Below are 26,705 nucleotides of genomic sequence, written 5' to 3'. Positions count from 1 at the left end.
AATGGATGGAGGTGGCAGCTCCCCTCACCCTGAGAACTGAGGGACATTGCACTTGATCTTGAGAGCGGGGCTCCAAGGCCAGCTCTGCTTATAACGGGCTGCTTACTCTGGGGAAAGTTATAAAAAAAATTCCTCTCTGCCTCAGTTTTCATATTTGTAGAACAGAAAAAAAAAAAAAGAGTGCTTACTTTATAGTATTTTGGGAAAAATATAAAACCACTTAGAATAGTGACTGGCACTAAATACCTCTTCCTTCTTTCACTGCCCACCACCACCCAAATAAATACTTAAATATTTGTTTCAAAATGCAATGTTTATCAGAGGAAAAGCATGTTCTATTGATCCACTACAGGGTATGTGAAACAGAGTAGGAGTATTTATCGATCATTTGTCCCTCCATGTATGCCTCATCCCTGGATTCATCCTGTAACCAATGGCATGGAGCTATAGAAGCCACTGAGGCTGGCCGGCCACCTGAGGTTCTAGAATGTGGGGAGAACAGCAATCTCTGCTGAACAGCTGGGCTGAGTTAACCTAAATATTGTCTTTACATTGATATTGCATTTTCTGAGTTTTTTTTTTTCTCTTCATATTCACACTATTTTCTCATTGGTAAAAGATGATTGTTAAAACCATTCGTTTATCAGAGGGGTGGTGGGACTCAGAGTCCATGCAGGTAAGGAACCCAGGCGGCTGTCGGATTCTCTCTGTATCACATGTAGTGGACACAGCATGTGATTCTGGGGCAGAGACATGGAGAGAGACATGGGCAAGGGGGAGGCTGTCTCAGCCTAACTAGTCAGCAGGGTTCTGTCTGGGTCTCCCGGACTTTCCTTGTGGACTTCCCTTGTGGTCAAGAACATCATGCACCAGGGCCCCTTCTCTCTTCAGATATCTTATGGCACAAGTGACTTTCCCTTCCAACTATTCTTCATTTTCAAGGTCTTAAATGCCATTTTCAAGCATGAATAATTAATTTTTTACCATTCCTATGGGAAATGAATAGGGAGCCAAAGAGACCATCAGAGCTTATCTTGGCTTTTATCTGAAGTACAAAAATTTTAATGCACACATTTTAAGAAAGAAATTGGTAAAGGAAATTCAATCAGAAATTCAAATCATGAGCCAATATATTCATCTAAAATACAAATGTGCCCCCAATGAAATCAAAGCAACACAAAGGCCAACAACAGGACTGGGGGCATTTGCTTGCCAAGACATCACAGAATGTAAGGCTTGGTTTCTCCAGGTCTCCAGCACAACAGATGATCACTGCCAATGGATGAACGTGGAGTATATACTTGGTTTAAAAAAAAGAAAAATCCCCAAAAGGGGTGTAATAAAGTCTTTTACGTAAGCCCCACATCCTCCCTGCCAAAAAAAATAAATAAAGCTGCTTTCTTTGTATTATACAAGATATTTTCCTTTTGCCATATCCTTTCAATCTCTTATAATAGAAGGTGGTGTTCCAAGGATCCCTGAGAAACAGAAATTGGTTTTAAGTAGAAATCTTTGTAAATATACCAGAGACCCAGAGGCCAGACTTATGAAAACATATTTTTTTCTTATTTAACCTGATTTAAGCAACGGAATAGATCTCACAGTCACCCAATAAAAGAACATCAGTTCTGTCATCTGGGGTTCACTTCCTTATTAAAAATTATCAGTCAATTGGCATTGCTGAGTAGAACCTGCCACAGCTAGAAATGCTTATGAACCAGCCAGTCCAGGAAGTGGAGCTCTGGTCCATGTCCGCTACCCAGCTCAGGGTGGTACAGACCAAGTATGTGGACGACCAGGACAGCCTGCTCACACCAAACAAGAGCAATGAGGGGAAACAATGACTCGTCCCACCAACGAGCTCGGTGTCCAGTCCCTGGGAAGCTGTATAATGTGGAACATGTACTCATCAATGTGGGAACTGGCTATTATGTAGAGAAGATAGCTGAGGATGCCAAGGGCTTTCTCAAGAAGACAGACTTCCTCCCCAAGCAAATGGAGAAACCCAACCAGCTCTGCAGGAGAGGCATGCCGTAAAGCAGGCTGTCACGGAGATGATGAGCGAGAAGACTCCCAATTCACAGCCCTGGGGGCAGCTCTGACTACTGCCAAGGCCTGAAAGCTTGTTTCAAAGTGGGGCAAAGGGATCCTGCTTCCAGGGACCTATGACCTTGTGGCCATCGCTTCCCCAGGGTCCTAATGGATCTTGTGTTTAATGCTAATAAATGTGCTCACTGAGCAGAAGAAAAATTAATTAAGAGCATGAAGCACCCAACAGAATAGTGTTCTGGATTCCTTAATTCAAATAGTTCAGTCTCTTCTCCTTTTAACTCCAGGCTTTAAATCTCTGTACCATTTTTCAGAGTTTAGTGCTGATGGAAAAAGGTCAGTCTGGCAGCTCTAGAGAATTCCACTCTCTATTTATTTATCTACCTAAGGGACATAGTTTGGATCCTTTACTGCACTGGAATACTTGAATCATACCAGTTGGAATATAAGCCATCCAGAAGTTGAGAAAGAAAAGAAAATATATATTCAAGCTAAAATCAATCTAATTTTAAAAGAAGGCCATTAGTCAATTCCAATTTTAGTAAGGTTTTGAACAAACAGGCTAGACAAAAATAGACTAAAATCAAAAGTGCGACTGAACAGTTTTCACTCTGGACTCTAGTCCCACAGCTGGCTGAGGGGCAGGACATCCACTCCAGCGCCTTCAGGTATAAAACTCCTTTTTTTTTTTTTAATTAATTTTTATTGGTGTTCAATTTACCAACATACAGAAAAACACCCAGTGCTCATCCCGTCAAGTGTCCACCTCAGTGCCCATCACCCATTCCCCTCCAACACCCGCCCTCCTCCCCCCTTCCACCACCCCTAGTTCGTTTCCCCGAGTTAGGAGTCTTTATGTTCTGTCTCCAATACAAGTTAAGAGAAAGGCTTTCTGAAACACAGAAAGAAAAAAACCCCAGACAGAAAGGGGGCATGAGCTATCACCTTCTAGCAGCTAGGTCCTAGAAGACACACGTCCCACACGCGCTGGAGAGCTTACTGTACTCTTCTGGAACCTTCATCTCTTGTCCATATAATTTTACAGTTACTTAATTTTATAGTTAAGTAGCTTCAGACTTCTTTTTTCTGAAGCAAGTCACCAAAGACATAGTAACAACATAAAAGTCAATAGTACTCCCAGATACCATTACTTCAGTGAGAAAAATAAGATAGATACCAATATCTATTCCCTTGCCAAAAGGCAAAGCTGATCAGGAAAATGATAACTGAAAAATATGTAGTCCCAAGGACTTTAAGTTTTAAGACCTGTTATCTTCCAAATGGTGCTGTAAGGAAACTATTCTCCTAGGAACCACAAACTAGAAGTGTTAATTTCTGGTTTAAAAAAAAAAAAATCAACATAGGAAGTAGGAGTACAATGGCAAGAGATGGAGAAAGAGATGGAGAAATTGCACGTGATTTAATCCCTAACAAAACAAGTCCAGGGAGAGATTTCCCAGACTGGTAGTTGAACAGCAAAGGGCACTCTTTCTTCCATGGACAGTATTTGAAAAAGGGCATTGTTTAATGTTATAAACTCAAAGGGATGTCCCTTCTGTTGAAGGAAGAGACTGTCAAACCCAGTTTTCATTCCTCCTTCCCATAAATCCAGGGCTGTGAAAGTCTATGAAAACACAAAATAATTTTCAGGATCCCAGGAGCCACGTCCTTCACCATTTTCCTGTGACAGTTTGTAAGTCCAACTTGTCACAGTCATTCATTTGTAGACTCAGACCTCTGCATGGAAAAAGGAAAACCATTCTAGTAGAACAATTCAAGTGAAACCTCGTTTTCTCAGGGCGCATGCTGTCCTTCCTGCCTGCAATGTCCAGAGTTCAAGGTCAACCGTAGTCTACTTCCCTTTATAGCCAGCTGACAGCCTTATCACTTGCTGATTCCTCTTGCCTGAGCTGTCACCTGAGCCAGGCTGACCCATACCATAAGTAGTTCATATGATGCCTACTGCATGCCATCTTGTTTTCTGATTGATAATCCTTTGCATACAACTTCTCCCCACCTGGGATCACTGCCTGGCTTTGGCTGGTTATGCTTCCCAAAGCCTCATGGAAGCAAAAAAAATCCCCCTCACAGATGGCACACTAACAGTTAGTTCCTTGATCTCCAGTTACCAGGCTAGGGGGATGCACTACAGCTTGCCCACAGGGCATTTCCCTTTAGGGAGAAAGAGGTGTCGGTAGCCTTGCTGTCAGCTAAAATTATGACAAATAACCTTTTTATTGTGTGTAGCACTCTTCCGCTATAGAGTGATTTCAGACAAGGTCCCAGTAAAATGTTCCACTTTTCCCACATGCTCAGGAGAATGGTCATTCTGTACCTTCTGAATCATCTTTGTTAGAAGAGTGCTGCACAGCCCTACAGAAGCAGCCATGTAAGTATGTGGCACATAGCTGGAGTATTTATAGTATTCCAGCCCAATTCTAGCTTACATAATCCAAGTTTCGCATTGGAGCCAAGGCTTCCCTTTGCAAGGCAAAGTGATTAAATTTACAAATTTTATCTCAGATACCCTTGACATGCCCTGTGCCTCTAAAATTTTAAGGAAAAACTGCTAAAGGGAGAAATGATTGCTACTTCTATGGTATTATTTTTAAGACTGTAATTTTCTAGCAGCATGTGGTCTAGTGGCAACCCTGGCTAACTCACCATCCCAACTTTGTGCATACTGTGCTCTTTCTGCTCCTCTGTTCCTTCTCCCAGCTCCAGTCTTATGGTGAGGCCTCTCCTGCGCCCCCATCACATCTTCCCTTACCTAATGCCATCAGCTGGCAACCATTAGGTGGGCCCGGAATCCACCCCATCCTGCTGTTCTCCAACCTAAGGAGAGATGAACCACTACCCTGCTTCCGTTCTCTCCTGCCCTGCCAGCCAAGAAAACTGCCCATCCAGTCCATGAATCCAGAAGGTGGAAGAAAAAAATAAGGACTGTGGAGTGAGACAGGCATGGGGAACCCCAACTCACAACTTACAACTTTCTACCTGTCCTTTCTCTAGAATTTGGGAGAGAAATTGGCCAAGGGAGAAATCCAGTAATATTTCCAATATTTTAATTGGCAGTTAGATCCTGAAGAAGGTTGTTAACCTCCCTGAGCCTCAAAAGTCCCATCTAGAAAATTAGGCTAACACTTCTCTCATGAGGCTGGCTGTCTTAGGTTTCTGTGACATAAGCCATATAATGCACTTTACATGGCACAAGGCACCTGGTGACATCTATGTTATCTGCCACTATTGTTTCGAAAGACAAAACAAATGTTCGCATTTGCAAAGCAATAGGATGCTCGATAAAATTAAGTCACCCTGTCAAACTATTTATTGAGCACCTTCACTGCTCTGGTCTGAATGTTTGCACCCATCCCCAAATTTGGATGTTGAAATCCCAACCCCCAAAGGTGACAGTATTGGGAGGTGGGGACTTCAAGAGGTGAATACGTCAGGAGCACAGAGACCTTGTAAACTTCCCACACCCCATGACAACACAGCAACTGAACAGGCTCCATCTATGAATCAGAGCAGTGTCCTCACCAGGCACCAACCCTGCTGATGCCTTTTTTTTTTTTTTATGATAGAGAGAGAGAGAGAGAGAGAGAGAGAGAGAGAGAGAGAGAGAGAGGCAGAGACACAGAGACACAGGCAGAGGGAGAAGCAGGCTCCATGCACTGGGAGCCTGACGTGGGATTCGATCCCGAGTCTTCAGGATCGCGCCCTGGGCCAAAGGAAGGCGCTAAACCGCTGTGCCACCCAGGGATCCCCCTGCTGGTGCCTTGATCTTGGACTTCCCCACTCAGAACTGTGAGAAATAAATGTCTGTTGTTTATAAGCCACCCAGTCTGTGGTGTTCTGTTATCACAGCCAGAATAGACTAAGACTCTCACATTCAAGGATTGTATCAAGCAACAGAATCCCCAACCCTCCCCCCAAAATGGAAAAAAAGATACTTATGTTCCTTGCTCATAAGGATTCCATTCCCTACTAGGTGGGTGATGTATGGGATACACTGAAAAAGCACAGAAGAGTGTTTGGACGTGGTGCATAGAGAGGAAGTCAAAGTACAAACGGTGTAGCCAAGCACCTACACAAACAATAGGAGGTGGAATTATTTGCAAGAACGAAAAGAATTTTTTGGAGTTGTTGCATGTAGCAAGTCTCCCCCGAAGTGCATTTAAGCTGAAATTGAATTTCTTTTATCATTGGACTCAGCATTTCAGGAACATCCCTATCTATAAAGCCAGACGAATCCATGCCAAAATACAGAGGTGGAAAAGCAGAAAGGTGGCCCAGCTTCCCTGCCCCACAGGCCCCTCCAAACTGGGGCTCCCCAGCCTGCCTCCCTATGGCCTACCAGACCTCTTCCACTGTCACTGCTTGGAGTTCACAGATCCACCCTCCAAACACCTGGGATTCCTGCTTCCCCTGTTGCATCTCTGCCCATACCCTGCACCCACCCTACTCTGGTCTAAAGCACACAGTTAGCTGTTTAAGGTGACCAACCATGCCAGAGTGAGCAGAGAACCTCAGGGACACAGGCCATACACAAAATATTTCACTTATAGGGAAATCACCACCACTGACTGCACTGGACAGCAGAATGGATTCATTTCTTTGCCAATGAGATTCTACGCCTTCCAATACTGTGGCTGCCCTTGAAACTCCAATCTCTAAGAGTTACTTGGTCCCTCCTACTCTCCGCTGGGACGCCAACACTCATCCCCACCCCCATGGCTGGGCAGTTCCTTAGAGCCCATGGTCCTAGCAAAGCAAAGGGGTTTCTCTATAAGCCCAGGTCCTCAGGCTGGTGTCAGCCTTCACCCCTACAGAAACTCTCTGGGATTGCCACTACTACCACTGTCCCTGTGGGCTGCCCTGATCTCCCGCATTCTTCATCTCTTTCCTGGCTGAATGCCCAGGCAACTCAGGTCACGGATGAGTCACCCACCCTCTTTTTATATTCAGAATTCCCTTTAAGTCACAGTTTCTTAGCTCTTCCCTCCCAGAGCACCATCTCTCTGAGCTCCATCCAGATGTCTGGTCCAAAGTCCCTAAATTTCCCTCAAAGACCCTCCCAAGTAGGCTCTCAGCCTCTGGCCATTCTCTCTACTCAGATGATCATCTAGAGCAGTGTTGTTCAATATGGTAGCCATTACCCTCAGGCAGCTTCTTAAATTCAAATTAAATAAAATTACAAATTCAGTTCTCCAGTGGCACCAGCCACATGTCAAGGAGCTAATAGCCACATACATCTCGTGGCCACAGTATTGCAGAGTGAAGATAAACATGCCTGTCATCATGCAGAAATTTCTGTATGAGCACTGATTTATACCTAATATCTGCTGTTCTGGCCACAGGCAACCAAGGTTCAGCATGCAGAGAGGATTTATCCCACCAATGTCATGAAGGAAACCAGTTTCAAACTAGGTTTTGAAATCATAATCATGCTACCTTATACCATACAGTATTTTGCATGTACCAGGAATGTAAAATATACATGACATATATTTTAAATAACACAGTTTTGAATGGGTTAACATTTTATGTGACGGGATGGCATATGCAAAGACACACAGGAGAAAATACAAAGCCTGGGAAGTCAGCAGACATCCTCTCTCAAGGAAACAAATGTTCTTTAACTTGTGGAGCTTTTAAAAAGTATCTAAAAGAGCCCTTTAGATTTTGTCTAAGCATATTCCAACCTGCATTTACATTTCTTTATTTACTTTAACAACTGCCTACACTGCTACCAGGTAACACTAACCTATGATTAACCCAGATACAGACAGACTACATCCTCTTACACAACAAATTCCCTACGAAGACGCCTGTCCTCTGAGAGCGGTACTGTACAGGTGCTCTGGGCATATCAATCAGGCAATTGTCATCCCAACTGTACTCATGTCACATCAAGACCAGAGAGAGCTAGGAAAACACGGGACCGAATAAAGGATAAAAGATTGGACCTTTTATAACTCCTCCCCTGTTGACCCTCCGCTCCTCTCTCCATATTCTCTTCTTTGTACCCAAGAGCTCTGGGGTTAAAAGCTGTGCCTTCTGCTTCCAGGATGCCTTTCATATAACAGTGCTCTGGCACAGGTCTAGAATGTCAAGGGCAAGGGTGGAGCTCAGAGGAAGCACAAGTAGGAGCTCAGGTTCAGCCATGGTTGAGGAATTGAAGAATAGGTCTTAGAATAACAGTCCCTGGTGCATCCACATTCTGGAATCTGCATCACCAGGGATTTGGGACAGGTGCCCTCCTCAGCATGAACTATTTCCTAAAGAAGCCTAAGTCTACCACACAGGATAGAAGAACATGTTTCTTCAGTCAGAACCCAGAAACAACCTGCTGACGATGAAGATCATACCACAGCAGCTACCTGCTTTTTCTAGATGTTCCTAGGGCCCACCCCCCAGTTAACAGGGGTAGTTGGTCTCAGATTTCTTTCCGTTCTGTCCATTGGCCAAGCCACAGTTTCAACCTCAACATTAATATCTTCCTCCAGAACATGAACACTCCTTCACCAACCAAAACTTTTACTCTGTACAAACATGCGAAGATTTTTTTCAAAAATTTTACAAAGATTTTTTTCAGAAAGTGTGATGGTGCTCTCATGTCACTGCATTGTAACTGTGACACTGTTACAACCCCACCCTTTTGTGTGTTTTTTTGTTTGTTTGTTTTAAAGATTTTATTTATTTATTTATTCATGAGAGACACAGAGAGAGGCAGAGACACAGGCAGAGGGAGAAGCAAGCTCCATGTAGGGAGTCCAAAGTGGGACTCGATCCCAGGTCTCCAGGATCACGCCCTGGGCTGAAGGTGGCACTAAACCACTGAGCCATGGGGGCTGCCCACCAACCTTTCATCTTACAACTGGACCTTACTCCTAAAACACTTGGTCAACTAGAACAATCTCTTTGTAAGCCTTCTGAAACTAAGAAAGAATTTCACATTTAGAAATCAAATCCCAGACTACACTTCACTTAGAGATCAGAGAGGACAGCCAGTCATCTAGAACCAAAGGAACACAAAGCCTCACAACACCCAAACAGACTGCACCAAGCATGCCTTTCATAAAACCCTACATCTACACCCAACTGTAATCGCTTTCTATCAGAGACACAACCAATTACCACAAACAGAGGTGCTTAAAACAGCACAAATGTATCCTGTTACAGTTCTGGAGGCTGGAAGTCTAAAATGGATTGGCAAAGCTGCATTCCTTCTTGAAACTCTGGGGGCCAATCTGCTGGCTTGTCCCCTCTTTCCCTATCTTCAAAGCCAGCAGCATAGCATCATCCAATCCCTTTCTCTGACCTTCCACCCCTCCTCCATCGCATCTTCTCTACTTCTGCCCCTCCTTTCTGCCTCCTTCTTCTCAGAGCCTTGTAATTATGTTGCATCCACCCAAAGAATCCAGGATAATCTTCTTCTCCCAAGATCCTTAATTTATCGCATCGCAAAGTCCTTGTGGCCTCCCACAGTAACATTCACAGGTTCCATAGATTAAGACATGGATTTGGGGGGGAAGGGGACATCATTCTGACTAGCACACCAGCTTTACAAATTTATCTCTGTAAACTATCTGATTAAGAATAATCTTCTAAAGTGCCAGGGATTAATTAAAAATTCATTATATGTAGTCTCACCAACTGAGAATTTATATTTGCACTGGGAATAGTTAAGGAATGTGAATTATTTTTCTAAACTGTAGACTGCTTACCGTTTCGTATTTCTTAAACAGATATGTAATTTTCATTTGTCAAAACTAGTCTGGATTCCATTGACTCCTTTGAGGGATTTTGGTAACAAAATGTAAGGTCAGGGATGCCTGGGTGGTTCAGCAGTTGAGCATCTGCCTTCAGCTCAAAGTGTGATTCCAGGGTCCGGGATCGAGTCCCACATTGGGCTCCTGCATGGAGCCTGCTTCTCCCTCTGCCTGTGTCTCTGCCTATCTTGCTGTGTCTCTTGTGAATAAATAAATAAAATCTTAAAAAAAAAAAAAAGTAAGGTCATACATAAGCCCAACGTGACACATTGTAGCAGCTTATTTCTTTAAAATGGTGTGGCTTTTGGTTACTTCTTAATGATTCACTACTTCTTAGTGACAAATCTGAACCAGTCCTAGGCTGAACAAAAAACAATTTCCAGTAATAACAGTCTTCGAGGGAAAGGGATGGTTATTTTTTGAACACCACTATCTGATTTGGAAATGCACCTAAAAATCTGACAAAGGAATGGGAAGAATGGGCTCTGCTTATTCTCAGACATGCCTACCAGAATGTCAGCTTTCTTCATTTATACCTCAGAAAAACTAGTTTGAGATGGATGATGGAATAAAGCCACTCCATTAGGAACAGATTAATATGGGACCAGATGCAAAGGATGGGATGAACAGACATCTCCTGAGAGGTCTGAAATACTTAAAAAGTAGCACTGGGCAGTATAAAGGTCAAGACACAACAGGGTGCCTCTCCGTGAGTGTGGACTACTTTTGAACCCAAGGATACAAGGTTCTGCTTCGTGAGACCCATATAAGTTTGGTTGCTATTTAGGAGCAAAAGTGTTTTTCCTGTTAGAATAAAAACTTGGTCAAGAAACGGTTATTTGGGGGCAGCCAAGGTGGCTCAGAGGTTTAGCACTGTCTTTGGCCTAGGGCATGATCCTGGAGACTTGGGATCGAATCCCACATCGGGTTCCCTGCATGGAGCCTGCTTCTCCCTCTGCCTATGTCTCTGCCTCTCTCTCTCTCTCTCTCTCTCTGTGTGTGTGTGTGTGTGTGTCTCTCACGAATAAATAAAATCTTTTAAAAAAATACTATAAAAAAAGAAAGGGTTATTTGGGTTTTAAAAAATAATACATACACTTAACTGAAACTCAATAAAATGCTTTGTCTCAGAATACTGACGTGTCACCACTTTTGAAGGCAACCTAGTATAAACCACAGTCTATATCCTTCACATGAGAGCTTAGTCTAAACATATTAAGTCCAACAGAAAAAATACCACCTACCACAGAAATAAGGGGGGAAAGAATGAACCTGATCGGTAGAAAACTTACTTTATCCCTTGAGTATTTTCTACAAAAACATAAAACCAATGCAAGCTAATCTGTAAACCCCTAGTTTAATCTTTTACACAGTAGCAGAACCCAAAAATATGAGATGATAAACCATAGATTAACAACCTGAAAAAAAAAAAAAAAAAAAAAAAAAACAACCTGCGAAAAGTCGAGGACACCACCAATGCCCCTGGTTTTGTTTGATTTTGGTTTTGTCATACAGCATAGGTGTTTGGGCTGAGAGGTCATGAAAAGCCTTTACCCCGCTGCCCAACATCCAGTGGACACCCAACATACATCTGCATGTTGGTTGACTAGGATCTGCTCTTGCAAGGAAAGGACAAGAACTTGCTTCCCATTGTTCCTGACCATGAGTCATGGTCACAAAGAGTACGGTGATGACCAGGAGGATCTCACTAACCATCTGCATTTTGCCCAAATACCAAAGGCTGCCAATCCACGAATGCACACATTCCAGGCCCATATTCCCAGCAGGTCCTTGTAGCTAGTTAACCCCAAGCGATTTGGAATTGAGGAAGTAAATTCAGTGAGTATCATGTCTTCCATTTATTTACATCAATTTCCAGCATTCTCTGAAACACAGAAATAGTGCATGTAGCCAGCATTCCACTTGTAGACTTCAAGGTGTTACTGGACATGGTTCTCAGCTGGTGCCAGCAGATTCCAGACCAGTGGCACCTCCACCAGTGACTTAAGCCCCATTCACAGAGAAGTAATGGCAGTGAGTGCTGTCTTTTTAAAAGTGGTCCCAGAATGTTTTCTCTATTCTAAATAATTAAAAGGATATCTGAGATGAAAACTACAGAAAGCTGGAGATCTCAAATTTTTATTAAGGCTCATTTTAGACACAAATCCAAGCCCACTGTGGTAGGAGGAATGTGACAAGAGAAACCAAAGCCAGCCACCCAGACCCAAAGAGGGACCTCAATTCTGTCAACATTTCAAATCCAAGAATGTGGTGAGATCCAGTCGGTTTCACTCCTGTACAGTCGGCATCTGAAAAAATGTGCAGACGCCATTTTTTGCTTCTTGACATCTCTGTGAGCTGGAGAGAAAAAAAAAATGTGTCCTGGAGCATCTGGTATTAGGAATAAATCTACATCCACACATGGTACTTGAAGAGTGAATCACTACTCATTACAGTTCTCACACTTTGCATCTCCATTTAAACAAAAACATTTACATTTTTCATCTTGACTTTGCTAGACTATAAAACCAGATGATTCTTTTAAAAAAAAAAAAAAAACAGATGATTCATCACAGGCAGGTAATCAGGTTAGTAAAATTAAAAAAAAAAAAAAAAAAAGCTGGGGAGAAAGGGGAGGGAGGGGAAAAGCCAAAAAAGCAGTTTATCTTAAGCCTAGGATTGTGCCTGAAAGCAAAACAGTACTTAACAGAGTACCCTCTGCTGCAAATGCACTCTATAAAAACCCAGCCCAATGAATGAAGACAGCTTAGCACATTCTTCTTTCTCTAGGCCCAGCTGCTAATTCAGGTGCTACTGGAAAAAGCAACAGCAACCCACTGGTTACTCACAAGTTTTCCCTACAAGTTCCTCCCTCCTGCAGGGAGTTAAAACTTTAGTGTGAAAGCAGCCCACCTATCTTTCCCTAGTGCAAACAGAGAAGTTTTCTCATGGCCAGGGGCCATGAAAATGCACCATGCAGTCTGCAAAGCAAGAATTCACACCATGGCAAGCCAGGGCCCTAAAATTTGAGAGGTGGAGGTATAAAGACACACAAATACAGTCAATTCATAACTCCTGGGACGCCTGCGTGGCTCAGCGGTTGAGCATCTGCCTTCAGCGCAGGGCGTGATCCTGGGGTCCAGGGATCAAGTCCCACATTGGGCTCCCCACATGGCATCTGCTTCTTCCTCTGCCTGCGTCTCTGCCTCTCTCTGTGTGTGTCTGTCATGAATAAATAAATAAAATCTTAAGAAAAAAAATGTATAACTCCTTCAGGCATAGCATGAACTTGTTCACTGTTAGCAAATGTATCAAATTGAGAAGAATAAGGGTTTTTTACCTTTTTTTTAAGATTTTATTTATTTATTCATGAGAGACACACAGAGAGAGGCAATGACACAAGCAGAATGAGAAGCAGGCTCCCTGTGGGGAGCCCAATGCGGGACTGGATCCCAGGATCCCAGGATCACAACCTGAGCCAAAGTCAAATGCTCAACCACTGAGCTACCCAGGCACCCCTGAGAAGTCTAACTCTTGCTGCTTTCTGCCAGCCAGGGTCCACTGCAGCTAGAGAAGGAAGGCCCTATATCTTTGCACACTGCAACCATAACACTGCCTGTGACCTGTCCTCCCAGGGCCCTGAAGCTCCCTGCTTCACAGAGCAAAGCAATGTCCCCCGACCAGGGCTCCTTCTCACCCCATGTCACTTGCCATCCTCAAGACCAATGATATTGTGGGAATAAAGTTTCCCTGAGTAAGCACTGGCTTAAATTAATCAAAATGCCTTCAACTCCCTGTTGAGATCAGCTCCCTCCTTTCTTTCTCATCCAGATACCTTAGTAAGTAAGATAAAGGGGTGTGGAAGAAAGGGTGAATCCAGAACACAGAAGAGTTAAAAAAAAAAAAAAAAAAGACTTGGCCACTAAGATGCGAAGTGTTAGGGACTGAATTATGCTCCCCTCACCGCAAAATGTGTATGTTGAAGCTCCAACTACCAGTAACTCAGAATGTGACCATATTTGGATAACGACTCTGAAGAGGTAATTAAGAGAAAATGAGGCCATTAGGGTGGCCCTAATCCAATCTGACTGGTGTCCTTATAAGAAGAGAAAATGAGGCCGCAGACACAGAGGAAACACGGTGTGAAGCCACAGTGAGGGACAGCCCTCCACCAGCCAAGCAGATGAGCCTCCAGGGAGGCCAAACCTCCCAACGCCTTACTCCTGGACTTTAAGCCTCCAGAACTGTGAGAAATTCAACACCTCACTTAGGGCCCCCGCCTGTGGTTCTTCTTTACAGCTGCCTGGCAGACAACCCCAGGAAGAAACATGCCTAGATTAGCGTCCAAAGTTGCCTGATACTCTTCCTACCCCTGTCTACACTGAGGTCCGCCCCCTGATGCTCTCTGGAGTCCCCGGGAACCCAGATCAGGTAACAGAGCATTTCACGCCAAACACTCCTGGCTCTTGATACTAGAAAAGCAATCTGTGGGCACCTGGGTGGCATCTGCCTTCAGCTAGGTCATGATCTCAGGATCCTAGGATGGAGCCCCACATTGGGCTCTGCGCTCAAGCAGGGAGTCTGCTTCTTCTCCCTCTGCCTCCCCCCCTGCTCATGCGGGCTCTCTCTCTCATATAAATAAATAGAGTCTTTTTTTAAAAAAGGAAAAGCAATCTGACTAAACACACCCGTGCATAATGTATAGAACTGTTGAATCACTATGTTGTACACCTAAAACTAACGGAACATTGTGTGTCAACTATATTTCAATTTAAAAAAAAAATCCAGGCAAAAAGCAACAACAACAACAAAGAAAAAATTACACACACACACAATAACGATGTTTCCAAAGTACAGCTGCTGTATACCTACCGGTGGCTTCCTTCTAACCCCTTCCAGCTTCCAGAATAGCAGAGAGGACATTAACATTTACTGAGCAAGTTAAGAATTTTATCTTCTGAGGCAGATTTTATTTAATCAAAAGAAAAGGGACTCTAAAATTAAAGAACTTTTCCAAATGCACGGAATGGAACCCAGATACTTCTGACTGCAAAGTCGTTTTTTTCCAAAATGCCAGTTTCCTTCCGACAGCTGAGATGGCCCAATGTTTTATAAAATAGATCAGTTTTAAGTTGAGATTAATTAGATGCCCTCTACTCTGTAAGCTTGTAGAGAAATGAAAATTTCACCTCAAATTTTACAAACCATGCTAAAAATGATGATAGTGCCCCTTGAATGGTTTTACGGAAAGATAACAAAAGATGCAATAATAAGAAGGCCACTTGAACTCCATGCTTTCCTGTCATTCAGCCTCGGGGGACCACAGCTCTCAGAGGCCAGGGTCCCTAAGAGAGTCGGCCCTGCCTCCTGGCAGGCCCCGCCCCCACCTCTGCCAGGCCCCGCCTCCTTCTTGCAGGCCCCGCCCCCAGCTCCCGCATGGGCTCAGCAGGTGAAATCAGCAGTTAACTTCGCCTTCTAATGAGCTCCAGATCAGCTCTTAATGTGTCTTCCCTGAGAACTGAAGAGAGACAGTCCAGGCAATGCCTAGCTAAAAGCAAAGCACCAGTCCCTAAGCAAGACAAATGGGAAGAGTGAAGACACCAACACTGCAAGGCCAGCTGCAGGGGACTTGGAACTGATGAAAGCAGAGCATCAACCCCCTCCTGGCAGCAAGGAGGAGAAGGGGGGGGGTCACAAGCTGCTCCTTCCCCTGCTTTCCCATTTGCTCCCCAAAATGTTTGCTCTGCCCATGAATAAAAGCAATCAGCACCTTAATGTTCATGGATCGCTATATATACCTAGTCACCTTGCTGCCTGTAAGAATTATGCACATCATTAAGTACGTCAGGCTTTCTTGTAAGTGCCATTCAATTTCCACAATGCCCTCAGCTCTTGGGTTCTGTTCATAGCTTTCTGCTAACATGGCCTGACTGTTCCCTTACTACTTTATAAAATTAGAGGCAACATTAGAAGCCAGGAAAATAAAAGCAGCATGGATGTAAGCAGAGAAGCCAGCTTTGTACAGATGCATTTGATTTTGGACGAGCTGAACTGGAGGTAACAGTGGGGCACCTGGTAAAATGGAGATGAGGCACTGGAGTAGCAGCTTCGCACCAGAGTGCTGGTGGCTAGCAGTGAATGAGAGCATCAAAGGGGAGAGAGTGTGTGCAAAGGAGGGAAAACCAAGGGCAGGACTCTCAAGGCATTCACACTGGGCAGTCAGAGAACCATGGGAATCCAAACGGTAGGGAAATAATCATGGTTTAGAGGCACACAATCCAGAAGGGCTCGTCACATGTGGCCATCGGGCACCTGATATGTGGCTACTCCACGCTGAGATGTGCTCTAAGTAGAACATTCACACTGGGGGATGCATGGGTGGCTCAGTGGTTGAGTATCTGCCTTCAACTCAGGTTGTGATCCTGGGGTCTTGGGATTAAGTCCCATATGGGGCTCCCTGCAGGGAGCCTGCTTCTCCTTGGGCCTATGTCTCTGCCTTCCTCTGTATCTCTCATGAATAAAGAAACAAAATCTTAAAAAAAAAATTCATACTAGATTTTGAGGCCTAGATGGACAGCCCCCTCTCTACTAGCAAAGTTGAAGAAGACTAATGTTGAGGGAAAGCGTTGGATTGCCCACTGCTAATCTTTCAGACAGCTGGCCAGGAGTAAGCCACACCACATCACATGCAGTGAGTAAATAAAGCTTTACAAGATCTAGACATTTTTGGCAGGGAAATAGCAAAGTGCAGTTAAGGGACGTCTTATGTTGCTTATGAAAAGGAAGACCTATGAATGTTTATAAAGAGCATACCAGCCCCCTTTTTTCCCCAGCAAGATACAGGCATGCTATCTCTCAAATTCACCTTCTCATCCCCATGGAACATTATAAACATTCACAGAAAAAAGAGAATGGGCAAGTAGTTATGGAAGGTAAAGCATGTGGCAACTTGTTGAAACACCCAGACTTTGTTTCATAAATAACTAAACTTTATTGACTTTATTCATGCTTTTGTGATTTCTCTCAGGTTTTTGAAGAACAGCAGGAGATACAAGAATTAAGGTCACCTGACACTCCAGGTGTGAGTGGAAACATTCATTTCACACATAAATTGTATAAATTAGAAATTTTCCATTTATTTACCTTATTATTAAATTCCTCAAATAATGAACTGTAACAATAGCAGGATCCGATTTGACACTCTTTACCTACAAAAGAAACTCACAGAGAAGTCCACATACATCTGCTTATCAGAGCACCTGGTCGTTAACCTAATGGTACTAAGATCTCCGTATCACTACAGAATTGCTGGAGAGGTGGCTACAAGAGGCAATCATTTCTTTGGTGCAATACATATATAATTTTTTTTTTAGCTGGAGACACATAATACTAGAGTTTTAACTCCACAAGATAATGGGGCAGTGCATAAAAGCAGCACCAACAAATTAATACAAAGGTGCCCTGATAGTTAACATTTTTAATATTTCACTTCTGGGGCACCTGGGGGGGCTCAGTCGGTTAAGCATCTGCCTTCAGCTCAGGTCATGATCTCAGGGTCCTGGGATCAAGCCCCACATCTGGCTCCCTGCTCAGCGGGGAGTCTGCTTCTCCCTCTCCCTCTGTGATCTCTCTTGCTCTGTCTCTCAAATAATAAAATCTTTAAAAACATTAAATAAAATACTTTACTTCCAGACCACTAGAAAGAGCATCTTAGCTCAATGATGGTTCCTACAAAATACCTTTGCTTTAAAGCAGTCTAGGAGAGTTGTCAGCATGCAGGCTCTGGCACAGGTTTTGAATACTGGCTCCAAATGATGAGCTGTGTGGTTTAACTTCCCTGTGCCTCAGTTACAATGGAGTTGTACATGGTCTGGTGAGGAGAAAATGAGCTAACACTCAAACCTTGCTCACAACAGTACCTGGCCTCTACTAAGTGCTCTGTATTGTTAGCCAGCATTGTAATCTATTAATGGTTATGAAAACCTCATCACCACAAGCCAGAATTCCAACTGGTGACTGCACAGACACAAACTGTGTGTGATGGAGCCTGGAAGCTACACCTCTAAAGAGGTGTCTGCCCCTACTTCTTTCCCCCCGTCAAACATTCCCAGTGATCTTTGGAGCTCTTAGCTTTTCTCTTCATCAAGGTCCTAATGACTCCTGCCTTCCAGGGGGTATTTGAAAGAAAAAAAGAAAAAGAGTCCAGTGATGGCAGCCGGGAGAGTAACAGCTGCAGGAGTGAAGGTTTAGTGTCGTTAGCCCTTAGGGGACTGTCTCCTACCAACACAAGCAAGGGAATACAAGGAGAATTTCAAGTTTCCAGATAATCACCAACAAAACCATCTTTCAATCTGGATGGGTCCTTGGGGGTACAATACTATGGTGGCATACATGTAACATATGTGTGACACAGGTAACATATCTTATGCATAAATTCATCAAGAAATTTCTAAATTGTCATGAGGAGTTTTGTTTGGTTATTAACTTCAAGCACATACATACAAATACATGTCTATTTGTATATATGGATAGAGGTACGTATACATATGGAGATGCATATATGTGTGCGTATGTATATGCACAAAGGGAGAGACCTCTCATAGGTGCAGGTCATCCCTCTGTAACTCACAGCCCCTCCCTGAAATGTGGGTGCTGGGTGTCCACACACGGGGACCAAGGAACTGACCTGAGCACCCTGTACCAAAGCAAATGCAGATACAGCACATCTGTGGCTCAGAACATCTGTTGACATCCTTTCCCACATACCTGCTTCCCACATTTTATCCTCTTCTGAAGGTAGGAAAAAATAGAGGGGCAGAAAATGTGGAAAGCTCTGAAGAAGCAGAACTATGAGACAGACTTTCCACAGCTATGCTTAGAGCCCCAGATTTTAAAATAGCGCTGACTTCTAAGCATGCCACCTAAACCAGGGGGGGTTAGTTCTTGAGGCTCTACTCTCATAACAGCGGGTGACTCCCACATACCACTCTATGGACAGGGCTCCCAAACCTGTAGTGCCAGCCCTGACCCCCCCCCCCCCCAAGCACCAGCCACGCAATGCGAGCTACGTACACCACAGTTTTGCTCCTGATGACACGTACTGGCTTAAAAGTCAATGGCTCATTACCCTCACCTACAACCTCTATTATTAAGACAACCATAGCTCCAATCACACAAGTGTAAAATCTCTTGAGTCATCGCTGATGGACTTCATTCCCCAACCCTCACTGACCAGGCATGGGCCAGACTCCACAGGACAAAGAAGGTGGCCACCCTGGCTCAACACTGGCTATTGTTGATGCTGCATCTGAATATACACTATACCCAGGGTGAATGACTAGCCAGAAAATAATAGCATAAATACATCTCTGGCATTGGCAGACCACTTGAAACAGGTTGTATAAAAAGAAGGAGGTGACCCTGGATGCATGCAAATGACCTCATGGTGAATCCTGCTCAAGGGCCCTGTGGTTTAAGGGAGACTCATCTGTCTCCTACCATTGCCACATCTTCCTCCCCAAGGATCCACCCATTCTTCCTGTTCTGTGGCCATCACCTAGCTTAGGGCAGAACTGTCTGATCAAATATAATGCAGCGGGCACCTGGATGGTTCAGTTAGTGAGGTGTCCGTCTCTTGATTTCAGCTCAGTTCATAATCTCAAGGTCGTGAGATCAAGCCAAGCCTTGGGCTCTGCACTGGGCATGGAGTCTGCCTGAGAACCTCTCCCTCCCCCTCCTTCTACCCCCCAACTGTGTACCCTCTCTCTCTAAAAAAAAAAATTATAGATAGATAGATAGATAGATAGATAGATAGATAGATAGATAGATAGATAGAGATAGATATAGATATAGATATAGATACAGATATATATATATATAATAGATGGATAGATAGATCACATAAGCCACATGTATAATTTTAAGTTTTTCCACACCCATGTTAAATAAAAAGGAAAAGGTGAAGCTAATTTTTTTAAGATTTTATTTATTTATTCATGGAAAGAAAAGATTTTATTTATTTATTCATGAGAGAGAGAAAGAGAGAGAGAGAGGCAGAGACACAGGCAGAGGGAGAAGCAGGCTCCATGTAGGGAGCCCGATGTGGGACTCGATCCCAGGACTCCAAGATTATGCCCTGAGTTGAAGGCAGACACTCAAATGCTGAGCCACCCAGGCATCCCAAGGTGAAGCTAATTTTAACCATATACTTTGTATAATCTAATATGTCCAAAGTATTATTTCAAAATGCAATCACTATTGGATAAGTATTAATGAGATTTACATTTTTTTGTTTCTTTTTTCCACACTAAGTCTTGATAATTGCTGTGTTTTTAACACTTTCAGTACATCTCAGTGTTCAATAGCCACATTTCAAGTGTTCAATAGCCACATGTGGCAAGTGGCTGCCATCTTGGACACCAAACACTGTAATGATTATTTTGAATAAAGCCCATGCCACTAACTTGCTATGTAGTTCTCTGACTGCAATTTCTCTCACTCTGACTCTGGCCCAGTCTTACCACCCATGTTCCATGTTATAGCTGGATTAATCCACACTCTGACTCACTTGCTCAAGGTAGGGGCCCACCCAAAGTAAGAAGCTATATTTGTATTGCCAAAACCTACCACGATGAGACCATCAGTAAATGTTTGTTAAATAGTCAATGAATTAACTACTCCCAGATGAAATGCAAATTCCTTAAAATGACATTTAGGTTTAGCCCTTAACTCCCCCATCTTCCTATCTGTAAAGCATCTACTCAAGGCCTCAGATGTACAAGGGGGTGAAGGTCGTAAAAGGTCACAAAGTGAACATGCTACACCTACATGAACATCTTCCTGGAGCACTGGTTAAACCACCTGCTGAATATCTTAAAATATTTTTATATTAAAATGCCCTGATGTATACTTAAAGAGAAGCCTCAAACCCAACCAGTTGTTAAGATGAAGTATAAGTCTCCCAAGAAGTATAAGTCTCCCAATATATTCTGGGCTTACAGCAAGCAGCTTTAAAACAGACACCAACAAACGTCCAACCACTCCCACTGGCACGTGCTCCCCCTGGCTGGTGCATAGATGAAAATACTCTGATAAGCCCTGGATACTGGGTGGCAGCTGGTCACACCTCACAGCTGGTAGCACTCCCTCACCTGTCTCTCCCTCACCTGATCTGCTCATCTAAAATATCTAAAGCCCATCCTGACTGTTGGGAAGGAGAACTTCCCAAACTCCACCTGAGCTCAAAAGCTGCACAATTCTCTTAGCATAGATTATACCCACTTATCAAGGTCAGGTAGCCAGCTTTCCCACCACTCCTACATTGCAGGATCCCTGAGAACAGGGCCCTGTCTATCCCACTCCTTCTAATGCTTGGGAGTGACTTGCTGGTAACCGAGTGGATGAACAGAATCTGCAGCCAATTCTGCCTCAGGTCAGCATGCAATATAAAAAAATGGAAAAGTAAAAAGTTGAACGCACATGTAAGCATGTCAAATCACCCCATTATGGCTTCCTTGGACAAACATGTCATTCTTAATAGTGGGTGATGAGTTTATGATAATATGATGAATCATGAAAAACCATCAAAACTCTAGGATGAGGGCAGCCCCAGTGGCTCAGCGGTTTGGCACCGCCTTCAGCCCAGAGCATGAACCTGGAGACCCGGGATCGAGTCCCACATCAGGCTCCCTGCATGGAGCCTGCTTCTCCCTCTGCCTGTATCTTTGCCTCTCTGTGTGTGTGTCTCTCATGAATAAATAAATAAAAACCTTAAAAAAAAAAAAAAAAAAAACTCTGGGATGAAGAGAATGAAGGAAAATGTTTGCTAACACCCACATCATACTCTGTGGATTTCAATTTCAAGTAGAAGTTTAAAAAAAAAAACCTTCGGGATCCCTGGGTGGCACAGCGGTTTGGCGCCTGTCTTTGGCCCAGGGCACGATCCTGGAGACCCGGGATCGAATCCCACATCCGGCTCCCGGTGCATGGAGCCTGCTTCTCCCTCTGCCTGTGTCTCTGCCTCTCTCTCTCTCTCTCTCTCTGTGTGACTATCATAAATAAATTTAAAAAAATAATAAAAAAAAGAAACCTTCCTAATAAAAGCAATGGTTAGGGAGCAACTAGTATTGAAGTGAAAAATAATCAAGCAAAACATATTCCTTGAGAAATGGCCTCATAAAAATGAGCTAAAGAAAATAAGTTTGAAAAATATAACCTCTAAAACAAAGGATTTTGTCAAAATATTAAAGGAAATAATTAACTCCTGATAATTCAGTACTTAAGTTTTAAAAAAAAAAAATGTGAAAAGCAACAGCACTGACTGAAAAAAAGCATCATCAAAGATTTTCCTTGGAAAAAAAAAAAAAAAAAAAAAAGATTTTCCTTGGGAAATATTTCTCTCTTAAGTTAAATGTTATATAAACATTCCTGATTTCCCTACTACTTTTAGGCATCCAGATGACAGACATTAATAATTAAGTCCAGTACAAAAGTCCGCGCTGTACCCATCACACAAGCTATAAATGTCCAACTTGCTGTACCCACTCTGATGTGTATTACTTATACTAGATACAAATAATTTTTTAAACTATTAAATCCCATAAAAAGGAAGTCTGTGTATCAATACACATGAGAAAATTGCCCTTTTAAAATCACTCCCTTTATGGGGCACCTGGGTGGCTTAGTCATTGAAGCATCTGCCTTCGGCTCAGGTCATGATCCTTGCGCCTCCTGGGATCTAGCCCTGCGTCCTGCTCCCTGCTCAGCAAAGTCCGCTTCTCCCTCTCCCTCTGCCCTTCCTCCTGCCTGTGCACGCTCTCTCTCTCTCTCTCTCTCAAGTAAATAAAATCTTTAAATTTTATTGCTAAACATGTGAGTGGTTTTCTCGATATTTTCCTAACATTCTCTTATCACAAAAGACAGCCAGATCATTAGGAAGTAAGATGCATAACTGGGATAAGCTCCAAACATATCACATCAATGTTTCTAGGGCCTAGAAGACATTCACCAACACTCTTCCAGAGCAACCTCTAAAGAGAATACCTTGATGCCATTTAAAAAATAGCAGCTTGAGATCATAATGTCCTTAAGAGGCTGTTTTCCCCCTCCATCATTAAACTTTCCTTAGTCTAACAAGCTCTTTTCAGAAAAAGGCAGTTACTTGGAGTTGCTACAGTCATGCCAAACTGTAAGAGATACAAGAGATCTTTCCCCAGGACAATGGCTCCACTACATGTATGGTTTCTGAACTGGCTCACCTAGGAGCAGGTTGGAAGACAATGCCAGTTAAAGGCCACAGTAGAGGGAGATTCTAAAAATGGACCAGAAAGTTCACAGTCTACATCAAAAGCCAGAAAAGAGAGTCAGTGAAACTTAAGTTCAAACTAAAAAATGGATTTTGGTGAACAAGAATTCATTTAAATATTCCTTTCCATCATAACAGAATAGGACTTTCTCCTTTTTTTTTCAAGATTTTATTTATTTATTCATGAGAAACACAAAGAGAGAGGCAGAGACATAGGCAGAGGGAGAAGCAGGCTCCCTTCAGGAAGCCTGATGTGCAACTGGATCCCAGGACCCCATGATCACGCCCTGAGCCAAAGGTAGATGTTCAACCACAGAGCCACCCATGTGCCCCCAGAGTAGGACTTTCTTAAAGAAATTCCCATACTCGAACCCATTTTGCAGAAGCCAGGACAAATGTAACCATGATAGGATTATAGGGTGAATGACACTATACTAACAAATGGGAAGTTGTTGTTTTCTTTAACTCCTAAAAAGAGATAACATCCATCCACATGTGAAAATGTAAAACTGCAGAATGAAACAGAGAATTTATTTACACAAATGGCCACAAATGGCCTGGGACAGTAGACAGCAAACAGTCTTATCAATCATAGTAAGTCTCAACAGTACATGTGTAACAATAGCACTCTCAACTCTTAAGCCATGGCCAAGGTTCACGACCTATAAAAGTAGTATTTTGGTCATGGCACAAATTTTGCCTATTGGAAAGTGAGACCCCAGCCACTAGTCCAGTTTCTGCATGTCAGAGTTTTTCAACCATTTAGGTAAGACTCTGGAAGAGGTATGCCTATCAGTATAAGCAGTCTGGAAACAAATAAGCCTCAGTTAGATTAATGTGATGTATCCATACTCTACCTACCTGCCAGATTATCAACTAATATTATCTACGGTAGACTATGGAATATTTTGTGGAATAATACATGTGGGAAAAGGGAACATCATCCACACCTCTACAATTTTCCTTATATAAATGTCTAGCTTTCAACTAAAAAAAATACCATGGATACCAGAAAATGAGACCAAATATCTTTGCAAACAGATAAAAAGAGGAAGATTAGCACAAGAACGTATGCATATGGGAAATAAATCATGGCAAATCTTATTATTAAAAAATAAAATAACTAAAAATTTCAGAATTCAGAACATGGGTTCAACCAGCTTGACAAAGCAAAACAGACTTAGGAACTGGTAGAAAGGTCAGAAGTACAAATACTTCAATCCAGATTGAAGTACAAAGAGGGGAGAAAAAAGTAAAAACAGAGAAAAGAATGTAAAAACACAAAAGGAGCAATATATAGATATATATATATATATATTTATAAATTTGGAGTCCCAAAAAAGAGAGAAGAAAGAAAATGAGGCAGAAACAACATTTGAAGAAATACTAGTCAAGGTGGATGAAAAATATCAAGCCACAAATTCTAGATACTTCACAAATCCCAAACAGGAAACTAGAATGAAAATATCACCTTTAAAAATAAAGACAATAGGGCACCTGGGTGGCTTAGTCAGTTAAGTGTCTGCCTTAGGCTCAGGTCATGATCCCAGGATGCTGGGATCAAGCCCAACATCAGGCTCCCTGCTCAGTGGGGAGTCTGCTTCTCCCTCTCCCTCTATTTGCCACTCCCCCTACTTGTTTGTGCACATTCTTTCTCTAAGAAATAAATAAAATCTTTAAAAAATAAAAAATGAAAGTAAATAAAAATAAGACTTCCAGTTGACTTTTCAAATAGAAACAGCAGAAATAAGAACTGCTAAAAAATTTAAAAATTAAAAAATCAAAAAAAATTTTTAAAAAATCCACCAACAACTGCCAATTCTATACTCAGACCAATAGAAACACAGATGTTTTCAAACAAAAAAAGTGAGAATTTATTTTAGGTAGACCTATGATTAAAAAAATAAAATCCTAAGGGAATTCTTTAGCAGAAGAATGATCCCAGATATAAGCATAGTAATGCAAGAAAGAACTGAAGATATGAGCTAGCCTAACATGCAGATAAATTTAAATGAGTTCTGACAGTTAAAAGAACAATAATAATGTCTTATGGAATTTAAATATATATATTTTATTAATATATTAATACTTAATAATATATTAATATATATTAATTATATATATATAATTAAAATACATGACTACAATAGCACAAAAAAGAGGTGGATAAATGAAGTTAAAATGTTATGGGATCCTTGCAACAACACTATTTTTGTCCAGAAAAATAGAAAAGTTTCCATTTAAGGTAGACACTAATAATTTAAGGATAAGGATATATGTTGTGATCTCTATTGTAAACACTGAAAGAACAATAAAAGAACGTATAATTTATAAGCTTGTGCTAATAAATACTTGATTATAGCAATTTTCCAGATGGACACCTGCTGCTGTCCCCACTGGCACTGGGTACATCCGAACTTTGCAATCACACAAGGGGATACTCACTGCCCCACCACCATCCTCTCCACTCTGCCCCTACCTTCTCAGACTGGTCCCACTCCAGATGATCCTCAATTGATATATATTCACCATGGATTTCTACATTTCAAAGATTGTGTTTCACCTGCTGAAAGTTAAATATGATTTTAATATACCAATTATTACAAATCAATCAATCACAATCTAAAAGAAGGAAAATATGAAAAATTATTAGGTACAGAGAATAGAGCAAAAAAATAAGATAATAGATTTAAATCCATGTTTTAAACTGCATGTACACAGGGTTGGACTCCCTATATTAAGCAGAGTTCAGCTGCTTAAAACAACAACAAAACAAAACCTCTTAGCAAACCACAGCAAACATATTTGATGAAATTCTCGAAGTTTTCCCTGAAATTGAGGGAAAGGATCAAAGATCTGCTATCACATCGTCCAGTCATCATTTACCAAATGCAACGGGACAAAAGCAAAAAATAAAATAGTCATGCACCAATGACATAACTGGGTACACAGAAAATCTGAAAGAATCGACAGATAATCTATTAGAATTAATAAGTGAACTTGGCAAGGCTGCTGGATACAAGGTCAGTATGTAAAGCCAAATATATTTTTCTATTCTAGAAAATATTTTTTTTAATTTTTTTTTATTAGAATGAGAAAGTGTGCGCACACACATTGGGGAAGGGGCAGAGGAAATGGAAGACAGAGAATCAAGTAGATTCCGCTGCTGAGTGTGAAGCCCAACACAGGCTCAATCCCATGACCCTGAGAACATGATCCAAGCCAGAATCAAGAGTCGAACACTTAACCAACTGAGCCACCCAGGTGCCCCACTAGACAATAATTTTTAAATGATACCATTTACATTAACATCAAGAAGTATCAAATACCTTGGAATAAATCTGAACCAAAAAAAATATGCAAAACCCCCCATAGTAAACTAAGCGTAATTCCTCAGAGAAATTTATGAGTAGCTAAATTTAAACAGAAGGAGAACTCACGTTCCTAGACTGAAAGACTTAATACTGTGAAGATGCCAGTTCTTCCCAAATTAGTCTATAGGTTCAATACCACCTCATTAAAAATCCCAGCAGTTTATTTTGTTGGAATTTATAAGCTAACTCCAAAATTTAAACTGA

The 26,705-nt window shown here is 42.1% G+C and overlaps 1 protein-coding gene and 1 pseudogene across 7 annotated transcripts in view; one reads left to right on the top strand and one right to left on the bottom strand.

Moving 5' to 3' along the window:
- RYR2 (ryanodine receptor 2) overlaps positions 1 to 26,705 on the bottom strand; it is a 726,974-nt gene that overhangs the window by 680,974 nt on the left and 19,295 nt on the right. The window lies entirely within an intron of this gene.
- LOC121486356 lies at positions 620 to 2,810 on the top strand (annotated as a pseudogene).

Source organism: Vulpes lagopus, chromosome 3 (genome assembly GCF_018345385.1).
Source record: "Vulpes lagopus strain Blue_001 chromosome 3, ASM1834538v1, whole genome shotgun sequence".
NCBI lineage: Eukaryota > Metazoa > Chordata > Mammalia > Carnivora > Canidae > Vulpes > Vulpes lagopus.
Note: the sequence above shows the minus strand (reverse complement) of the source record. Positions and strands in the feature narration are given on the sequence as shown.